The sequence below is a fragment of the Austrofundulus limnaeus genome, unplaced genomic scaffold (genome assembly GCF_001266775.1).
Source record: "Austrofundulus limnaeus strain Quisiro unplaced genomic scaffold, Austrofundulus_limnaeus-1.0 Scaffold234, whole genome shotgun sequence".
Lineage (NCBI taxonomy): Eukaryota > Metazoa > Chordata > Actinopteri > Cyprinodontiformes > Rivulidae > Austrofundulus > Austrofundulus limnaeus.
Window position 1 is genome coordinate 634567 of NW_013952636.1, and position 11425 is coordinate 645991.

Genomic DNA, 11425 nt, shown 5'->3' on the forward strand with positions numbered 1-11425 from the left:
GGGCCAGCAGCGACAAACTCATGGGCCCCACCGGCACCTGACACACCAGAGCAGATCCAGGAAAGGGCACAGAGGTCCGAGCCCCCAGGACGCACCATCCCCAGGCCAGAGCCCGAAAGGCTCAGAGGCCCCGAGCCCCAGCAGGCAGTCACCAGGCCAGGCCGGCACACAGCCCAGCCCCAGAACCCGAGAACCCCCAGTACGCCAGCGGCCAGCCGCAGACCCCACTGGGGGGCCAAGTAGCAGCGGGGCCCCCAGACAAACCAGCAGTGCGGCCCAGACCCCAGCCTGACAAATACCCAAACATACACAACCACACCATCCCACCCTCATCCTCACCCCCACTCAATCAAAGACAAACAAGGACGCCACATTCCACTCATACCCCCGATACACACTCTATACCCCCCAGGTCCAGGACATGCACCCACCCCCTATTGGAGGCAGCACAATCTGAACCCAGGAGGTAGACCCAATCATTCTGAGGTGGAGAGGAGCAGACAGCTGAGGCCCGGCCCGGGCCGCACCAGGCCTTCCGGCCATCCCCCCGCCGCAGAGTAGCCATGCCCCTGACCACCCCACCACACCGCCAACGGCCAAGCGCACCCCCTCCAGCCAGCTACCCACCTGAACCCGGCAGCCACCCCGGCCAGCGGACCACCCACAGGAACCAGGAGCCACACCTCAGGAGCCCAAGCATCACCAGGGAGGATGGAGAGCCAGCCCCGCCCCCGGCAACCGTCCAAGCCCCGAGCCCACCCACAGCCCAGGACCACAGGGAGCTTGAATTAGAGCCGCTGCTCCACCACATCAAAAGGAGTCAGCTGAGGCGGTTTGGGCACGTCCCACTGGGAGGAGATGCTGGGGCAGACCCAGAACTCGCTGTGTGAGGATGATACATCCTTTCTGGCCTGGGAATGCCTTCAAATCCAACAGGAGGGGCTGGAGAGAGAGAGATACCTGGGTTTTCCTCCTGGATCTGTGGCCTCTGTGACCTGACCACGGATAGATGATAATGATGGATGAACGTAAAAGAGGACAGGTCACCCTTAACATCAGCTGTGGGTGTAAAGGCAGCAAAAAAAACAAAAAAAAAAAAAAAAAAAAAAAAAAAAAAAAAAAAAACAAAAAACAAAAACAAAAGAAGAATAGAAGTTTTATTTTGAGGGATGTTTTTCTTGGCTTTGACCCAGCACATGCTTTGGCTTGTTAGGTTCCAGCCCCAGCGTGACCCCAAAAACTAATAAAGAAGTGTGGGGCCCACAGCCGAGCTTCAGTCTGTCTCTGTCAGTTCAGCCTTACCCAACACAGTTATTACGGCTTGCTCATCATTCTGATTGGAGCCTCTAGGCGAGGCTTGTTTTTACTGCTGCCAGGCTGGAGCAGGTCAGGGCAAGGCAGCAGCATAACTCACAAAGTATGAAATGGATCAGATTTGACTCCCTGTTAGAAGAGAAAAAAAAAAAGCCAAGCTCCTCGTAAAGAAGTTACCTGATCAGAGGGAGTGCTTGTTTAGGCCTGTTTTCGTGCTCATTGCTTTCAGTGCGGTGCGGACCGTGCCAAAACTTGGGGATGAGCAAAAACTGATAATCTGTCATGAATGAAAGTCTCAGAGGAGCAGCTGCTGCCAGCGAGCTGCATGCTTCCAACATGACTGTCGAGCCTTTGTGGAAGGATCGTGTAGAGCTGCAAGTCCTTACAGAGGCAGAAAAGGAGCGCCGCCGCGCAGGTTTAAAACATTTGCACGCCAGCGTAGGTTTCATTTTGGTCACAAGTGTTGACTTTTAGAAATTGTTACCATTTAATATGTAGGCTTGGGTTGCAGGAAGGCCTGCCATCAGTAAAACAATACAAGGAAACAAGAAAGCTTGCCCAGACTTAAAATGCCTGGCATCTCTAACCTTGAGTATTTCCCACGCAACTTTACTGTACCGAGGATTAACATATTCACTCAGGAACTGGGAAAGCTGCCACGCTGCTACTTTTTAATGTTCGAATGTGATTGAGAAGCAAAAGAAAAGACAGAAAAGCAAGTTATTAGATCTTCAGACAGCTGAAATGATTTCTCTTAGAGTAGTTTTGTTGCTACTTTTAGCTTGCCTTTTCAAATCAATTCAGTTTATTCATATAGCGCCAAATCACAACAATTGTTGTCTCTGGGCACTGTACACAAAAAAACAATCAATCTAAAGAAGCCAGCATGTGTTTAATCTTCACTTCATCACAGTTTCCCAACCTGAGCAGCACATTGGTGACAGTGGAGAGGAAAAACTCCCTTTTAACGGGAAGAAACCTCCAAACGAAGCAGAACCAGGCTCAGAACAGACGGACATCTGCCTTGACCGGCTGGGTTTACTACCGCATAACCAGTGGTGGAGAAAGTACTCAAACACCTTACTTAAATAAGAGTACAGATAAACAGACAAAAATGCACTCTACTAAAAGTGAAAGTATACACCACATTAACATTTTTACCTGAGTAAAAGTTAGTATTTGCTTTTAAAAAGCACTTAAAGTACTGATTAACATATTCCCTAATATTCTCCAATATCATGAAATGTCCCTACTGTATGTATATTTTTACTACATCAATGGTGTGCCATTTTAGTGAACAATGCTGCAGATAATGCATGTTTTTTGTGTTTATCCTCTGCAACAGTGTTCACACTTGGACTTATGATTCTGTGCATCATCAGAGATCGTGACAACAGCTACAGAAGCTGTAAATTTGTCACCAAACTTCTCTATCAAATTTCAATGAGTCGTTATTTTGAACCGGTTAATAAGTCCTTTGACAAAGGCCACGAGTGGCAGATTTCCTCTGGCTGACTCTCCGTGGTGGAATTCATTTTGGGTGCGCTGCTGCTGATGATGCGGAATCACTCTGCTCTTCTTGAAGGAGGGTCTAATGGTATTTTCCTGCTTTGCAGTGGTTCAGTGGACCAAATACAGCAGTTCCCCTCTCATCATTTATTACTTCAAACTAAAACAACAAATAAAAATAAAAAAACGTCACGTGAAGTAAATGTACAGTAATTTGTACGGAGCCCGCGAGGGAACATTGGGAGGATTTTTTTTCTTTTGCGTTACCTCGCAATATCTTTGCATTACCTCGCAATTCTTTTGCGTTATCTCGCAATACTGTTGCGTTACCTCGCAATACCTTTGCGTTCCCTCGCAATGCTTTTGCGTTACCTCGCAATATTGTTTTGTGTTCCCACGCAAAAGTTTGATTTGAATATGAACTGAATTTTATTTTGAAATATCCAGTTACCAAAACAGGATGTGTCGCCACAAGTTTGTGAAATTGACATTGACGTTGCCTGGCTGCACTGTGTTGAAATATCAGCATATGACATACTTCCATGCGTGGCTGTGTGATATATTCATTCTGAAGCTGAATTAAAGGAGTAGGCTAACTCGCTAATGGTGAACATGTGAGTTTGTTAACAAATCGGCAGGCACAACAGTGATAAACTACTTTTGCGAGGGAATGCAAAAGGAATTGCGAGGTAACGCAATACTTTTGCATGGGAACGCAAAAAGAAAAAAATCCTCCATGTCCCCTCGCGGGCTCAGTAAATTTGTAATGCAACGTATTACAGAAATGTAGTGGAGTAGAAAGAACAGATACTTAATGTAAAATGTAGTAGAGTAAAAGTTGAAAGTACCCATGATTAAATCTACAAGGACAAGTATTTTGTTACATCCCAGCACTGTACATAACCCTGCATGTCTGCAGAAAAAAATATGCAGTTCCTCTTGTTTTTAATTGCACTTCTTCCAACAAGAACATCTGAACCCAGCAGCAGCAACTACTGGACAAAAAAATAAAGATAAATAAAAGGCGACTGATACAATTAAAAGTGTGAATCTCAAAAAATATAATTTTAACCTTTACAATAAGACTGTGTTTTAGTTGAAAAATAAAGTGTTTTATCTTAAAATAAATGTCTCTGAAAACGTTTTTATGTAACGCTCATTAACTCTGCAGCGACAGCGAATACCTCCGGGACATCGTGAGTCATCTTTACTCTTTTAAACCGAGGGAGAAGTGTCACAGCGAGGCCTTGTGAAACCCATGATTTGTGCGACCAGTTTTCAAGCAGGTGCGCTTTAATGAGGCAACTATGCCTCCATCCCGCCCTGCAACCACATTCGTGCTACGACACGGCTCCGTTCACGCTGCGCCTCTGAGGGTGTCGCAGCAAACACTCGGTGCTGTTTCAGCGGGTGACGTTGATGGACACGAACCAAAACAAGAATACTGATAAGTTAAGCCATTAGTTATTTATTGACACTCAAACATCCATCTGACGAGATCTGCAACGTTCCGCGCCCAATACCCGAGCATGAGTGCAAAGACACGTGCACAGGTGGTTAAATCGGCCAGTTCTATAGGAGAGCTGTTGGATTATCTAACTGTCAGCAAGAACAACTTTTATATAATGTGAGAAAAACCGTGACAAGTAGCCTCACGCCCTGGAAGTGAGCAGAGAATTGTGCGTTAAAGCTCCTCGCTCTAGTTTTGAATGGAAGCTATAAACTCTTCAACTGAAGCATCAGTTGTTGTTTTTTTTACTTTTTTTTGGAACATTCAGGATCAATTATGTCATTTTTACATGCACAGCAACTGCAGAAACTAAAGGTTTCATGTACAGTCGCCCATCTTTGCACATTAATTTGAAACGTCATGTGGTGTCAGGACACAAACTGATTTATGACCTGCAGCATACCTGCAGAGACGCCCCGGGAGGTACACGCCCTTACGCTTTGGCGTGGTCCAGCAAGTTTCCACACCTGTCCAATCTCTCAGAACCTTTTATGACTTTGGGAGTAAGTCAGCTAAATAATAGTGAAACTTTTTTTATTTTTATTTTCTTTACGTATTGCAAACTTTTGATTTCTTACTGCCAATGCAGTTCTTTTCTACACAACATGTTAATGCTTGATTTTTATCTTTCAGACCATATTCTGAAACTTTTTGTTTAGTCAAAATTCTGCATTTAAACTTCTCTTTCCATTCCATCTGCATGAATAAATATCAACTCAATTGACTTCCACAGTCCTAAAATCAAACCAAAAGGTCAGTTTTTAGGTACTAACGTCTTTGATTTTTGGAGCCTGAGTTTGCACATCAGGGTTGTAGGGGCCATACTAGCGATACACACCCTAACAGGCTACCATGCTGTTAATCACAGTGTAAGAAGAGACTTTTTAAACCTCAAACAGCTAATTGTAACTAAATGTTTCTTAAAAAAAGGTACAATACATTTTAACTACAAAATTAACTAACAATGACAACAATTTTGAAGTGTATTTCTGTCTTGAAAATGTTACATTTCTTTACTTTGAGTCTGTCAGTGGGATTTATACGTCCTTGTGGATTCAATTACCTGCTTCTGGTCCCGTGTCTAAAGGGCTCGACACACTACAGCAATTAATGGCTATCATCGCAGCCAGGGTGAAACCCGACACATGGGACACGACAGCGATTGCAGCGTTGCTCTCAGGTCACTTGTCGTCACGAAATTTGGTTGGTTCTTCTGCTGCCTCTTGTAAAGTTTATTGGTGGTTCACAAAAAAGGGGCGTGTGCATTACAGACGTGTAAACTAAACAAATTTTGCGATGCTAATGATATTGAAAAACAAACACACACCAAGATACAATTTTATGAGGGAAAAACTTACCGGATAATTTCACCCTGGTGCCAACAAATTCCCACAAAGCTGCCTTTCTTAGTAATCACTTGGTGAAAGCGTTAGCTAACTGCGGTGTGTAGCATACTCTCTGTTCATTGGTCAGTCAATGAAACCCTCGCTGATTGGTTGTACGCTAAGCGACAGCGACAAACGTTCAACATTTTTCAACTTTCATATGTCGCGTCGCAAGCTCGCGTGTGCACGTCTACGTGTACGAGCGCAAAATTTCACATGCACGATTTTCGCCGGTCGCTTAGCTGGAGGAGGGCAGGTGATTGTCGCCTCACCGCACAACTTCCATTGGAAATGAATGGCGATCGAGCGACGTCGCCTCCCGTGTGTCGAGCCCTTCAGGCTGCATCCAAAAATTCAGGGGCTGGGTCCTTCCTTGGTTGACGGCAAAGACCGGAAAAAAGGGGCTGTGATTTTGGACAGTCTACCCTTCTGGTTTATTCCCGCCCTTACCCCAGTGTATCTCTTGTCACTTAGCAAACATGACAATGCTAAACAAAGGCAAAAATAGAACAAAATTAGCAAAATGTCAGTATATTAGTATTATAATTAGTATTAGTATAGTATTATATTTGTGATGGACTTGCGATGTGATGGACTTGCGACCTGTCCAGGCTGTACCACGTCCCTCGCACTGTGACTGCTGGATATGGGCACCAGTGACCCTGAAAGAAATAAGCGGGTATAGAGAATGGATGGATGGTTGGATAGTACTGGTATTATAAGTATTATAAAATAACAAAATTTGCTTAAAGGCAATATTTAAAGAACTAATGGATCCTAAGTAGGGTCACGTTTATTTTGCTATACCAGCTTGTTTGATTTCTGACAAGAATAACAAATGACAAAAACATTAACAACACAACCGTTTGAAACTTTTAATTTTTATAGATTCATCCATCCATCCATTTTCTGTACACGCTTCTTCCTTTTCAGGGTTGCGTGGGTCACTGGTGCCCATATCCAGCAGTCACAGTGCGAGGGGCGGGGTACACCCTGGACAGGTCGCAAGTCTATCACAGGGCCACACATAGAGACAAACGAGACAAACAACCATTCACTCTCTCACTCACACCTAGGGACAATTTAGAGTTCTCAATTAACCTAACAGTCATGTTTTTGGTCTGTGGGAGGAAGCCGGAGTACCCGGAGAGAACCCACGCATGCACGGACAGAACATGCAAACTGTACCCAGAAAGGTCCCCGGACCGGGATTTGAACCGGTGACCTTCTTGCTGAGAGGCATCAGCTCTACCAACAGAGCCACCGTGCTGCCATTTTTATAGATTATTATTTAAAACTGTACTCCTTTCTCTCGCTTCATCCGCCATCATGAGCAGGAAAGAAAATCTCTGGTCAGTCCACAATGCATCATGGTATATGGTGGGCCAAGAAGGATCCATCGGACCATCCTTCAAATTGGGGCAAAGGAAGACGTGTTAGCCTCCTACGTAGCGCTGTGACGTAAGTGGCTGACAAATTCGGCCTTTGAAGGGCACAGCCCCTGAATTTGGACAAAGCCTAAGATGCATGTTGATGATCCCAACACTCATCTGTCCATTTTCTGCACACAATCTCGTTCAGTGTCAATGGGAGCTGCTGCTTATCTCCGGTTAAAACCCGCCTACAAGGGTCTCAGCCAGGAGGGCCTTCTTGCAACAAGGCTAGCCAATAGTGCCACCATGCAGACCCACTTATTTGCAAAATATTTTAAAGTGTAAATATGCATTAAATTTCAAAGTCTTTAAAGATATATTCATGTACAATTTGTTAAAGATATACTTGCATTGTGTTGCAGTAAAATGAGCTCAGATTATATTGCCTGCAGAATGGTTTCACAATGTGCAACCATTCTGCAGGCAATGGTTGCACAATGTGCTAAAATCAAAGCTATACCACGTCAAGCCTTAAAAGCTTACCTACATTTTGAAAAGGTGATGACAACATGTTGTTAACCTAAAATTACATGTAAAAGTTAATTTCTATGTTGTACAGATGTGTGGAATACAGTACTCCAGAGAAGAGAACACACCCAAATTCAGTATTAAACTGTTATTAGACTGTATAACGGTTAAACCACTTCTAAATACATTACCGCACACTAATTAATTTAGAAGCCTCGCTGAACAGCTTCTGAGTTAAAGTGCATCACAAACTGAAACTCCAGATATTTTATTGATCCAAATGATCAACAAACCTTTGGAGTGATTTTCCGTTAATCTTCAAAGACGTATTTACACATCATCAAAGGCGTGGCGTGGCATTGGACTTGTTTTGTTTCTCAGATTCCGGAGGGTCTTTTGATTGACTTGAGTCAGACGATATTCGGGCGGGTCGCAGTGTTTGGCTCTTTTGTTTCTTATTTGGCATTTTGTTGGGAACCAGGACTCCTCTGACAGCTGATGCTTTGGTTGATTGGCAGCTTAGACAAAAATTGATGGATCACTGTTCTCTCAAAGGAAGTGTCTTGGAGTTCAAAACAAACAATGGCTTTACGTGCACTTTACAAAATATCCATGATCCTGTTTTTTTCCCCACTTATTGGTGTCATTAGCTGTCTTCCTCTGACTACTACACTGCATTTTTCTCCTTTTCTTGCAGATTTGGTCATCAGCTTGGAATACTGCAGTTGTTCTGTTGCATAATTCAATGCAGGCTAAGTTTAAGCTGAAACAAAGATTTTACTCCTCATTTTGACTACCTCAGGAATTTATATTTGGCTGAGTTATAGGAGTCTTGTGGCTGCAAACCAACCTTCCACCAATGTGCTTAACACTCAAACTGTTTAAGTCATGCAGAATTAATGTAAACTCAACGGATCAAAGAAATGCAGTCTTTCTAGCCTAGCCCTTCCTGCACAGTTCTGCTCAATTCTAGTGCAACTTTCACTGCTACGATGGGATTTCTCTCAAGGATTTCTCTGGTAGAATTTCAACGAACAGGAGGAGGAGTTGTGAACGACGATGTCAATTTTCTGTACCGTTTTAGCGATGGCAGCGGAGGACGTGAATGCAGCCAGTCCGTGTTTTCCCAAATTAAATGGCATTAGTTTCACAAAGCCTGCAGCACTCATTTACAGCCGTCTTGTTCGGCTCTGTACTTCTCTCTTCCCAGTAGGGGATGGTTGTTCAGCAGTTAGCTTCTTAGCTTAGCCTCCTTCACAGATGAACTGGCGCACATACGTCACGACCAAACATTGGCGATTGTCAGATCCAATCAGTTTTAAACTTCAACGGAGGCCGCACCTCCAACAAGAAATCATTTCTCAATGTTAGGAAACATGTATGATAAATATATTTGTTTTTTCTGGGTTTGCATCTATTAGAAGTCAGTTTTATTGTTTACCGAATCCCTGTTGGTGTCCAACCCTGGTCCTGGAGGAACATAATAATGTTTTAGATGTCTACATGCTTTGATTCACCTGATTTGAATGGATGGGGCTTAACAGGCAGGTTGTAGAACTTGAGGAAACGCTGAAGAGCAGGGAAACAATTAAAACAGGGACCAGGATTGATCACCACTGGACTTTAGATTGTTAGCTGGAGAAGAACATCTGCAAATCAGTCATTAAACCTTCCATACAATGCACCAGTTTCTGTGTAACTGATTTAATCAACCTGATTGAATCAAAGTATGACGTTTTTTGTAACCAATGTAAAGTTATCTGGAGGAGGTTTGCATAAAGTTGTTAAAAATTGTTAAAAATGTTGAACTATTTGGTGAACTCCAGACTCTCAACCCCTTATTAATCTACTGAACACTGAGTTCTTTCAAACCATCCTCTTTTTTTTGTCACAGTGCTTTAGGCTAAAAGAATGTAAATTTGTCAGTGAACGTGTGATTGATTGAAAGGTCATAAATAACTGTCAAAGGAACTGAAATTCATTCTTTTTTGTAAATATGCAGTATGCAGGCTTTCAAAGAAAAGCCTTTGAAGAAAACTTTATAAAAACAGCAAAATGCTGTTTCACTCTAATCATATGTAATTTTAACTCTTACGTTCAGCCTTTTTGCTTAACTTTGATTTATTCCTGTGAATAAACACAAATTGTTACATACATTAAATCTAACAGAAGCCAAGTTTTGGTGGTTCACACCTCTTTGCACTGATTAATGGCTTCAGCTCTCAGTAGTGATTCCTATTAAAAGTAGGATAATGCACTTTCTCCTCACCTGCTCTAATCTTGCAATTCTTAAACTAATCTAATTCTGATCTTAACCCTTTAAAGTACAGATCTAACAGAACTTTTCAGTCGGCATAAAACAAATTGTTTTAAAACATGTAAGTTGAAACTAGATGACGTGCTATTTTCGGTCACGTTCACTCATGCCCTGTTTACCCGTTGGCTGCTGCAGGACTGGGTGCGGTTGCAAAAGTTTAATAAAAACCAAAGAGGGGTGTAGCGGTGTGAATGGGACGATGGCAGAACGCCGACACGTTCTGCCCGTGCCTCATCCGAGGCTTGGTGAAGAAACCATGTTTTAGGAATAATTCCAGGAATAATCAAAGTGGTCTCAAACACATTTTATCTAAACATGAGTAGAAGAACAAAAAATGTTTTCTTCTGCTGTGGTCCATTTTCTGCTCTGATCAAAATCGGTTTGGTTTTTAATGAGTGGAAAATGCAGGACTGTTAGAGGCAAATTAGGCTAACTAATTTACAGTTGAAATATTTATTTTCTATTTTTCAAAAAAAAAGGGGATAAAATATTCAGCATTTCCCTCACAGAAGGAGCTTTTTGTCTTTTAATTTCACACCATAATAAACCTTAAGGTGGGGCACTTCTTTTTCTTTTGGGTAGAATGAGCCTCTGGCGGTCCATTAACACTCCTGTGTGGTTGATTATAGGAAAAAACACGACGCTGGATGTGAAAGAGAAACTAGGGAGTTGTAAATCTGTGTGCAGATGTAGTTAGGGACACACCTTAATCTCAGAAATTTACTTTGGCACAAACAATTAGAACTCAAAGTACAACAGCTTCAGAAATTGGGCAAACAGCTACCTGGATGTTCAGGAAGAAACAGTGACTCTCCCACCACAAAATGTATATTGCAAACACTTGGCTGAACATATATATAAATCAAAGAATCTTCCTTTTTATTAGTCATAGAACTGTCATTGTTACAAAAGAATACAATAACTTCAAAGCTGCTTTGTTCTTAACAATGACCTCAGAGATATATTAATTTACTCAATATCTGTACCCTGTTCAGTGTGGTCCAGCGGGGTCAGTCAAGAACTGCCATATATACAGTATGTTTTATTCCCAAGACTCATACTTATACTTTTTTACTGAAGAAAAAAACTTGAGTATTTGGAGAAAACCTAGAATGCATGATTTGTGGGAGAAAACTAAAGTACCTAAAGAAAATCCAGGATTCACAAGAACATCCAAACTCTACACCTGAGGTCTTCAACCATCACGATCCACTGTCCTGCATGTTTTAGATGTTCCCCCTGGGTGTACGGACAAAAATCTACAGCCTTAATGCAAACAAGACAAAAGCTCACAATCAAAGTTGTGACACCTCAGAGTTGCTCACACATTGCTTACTTTGAGTTGTTCTTACCTTCTAACCCAGTGGTTCCCAAACTTTTTATCTACTGACCCACAAAATATCCATGGCAAAAACTTGTGACCCCAAATATTACTGGTCCAAGTACACAAACTTTGTTAATAAACCCAAAAACAAAGGCTACACAAATA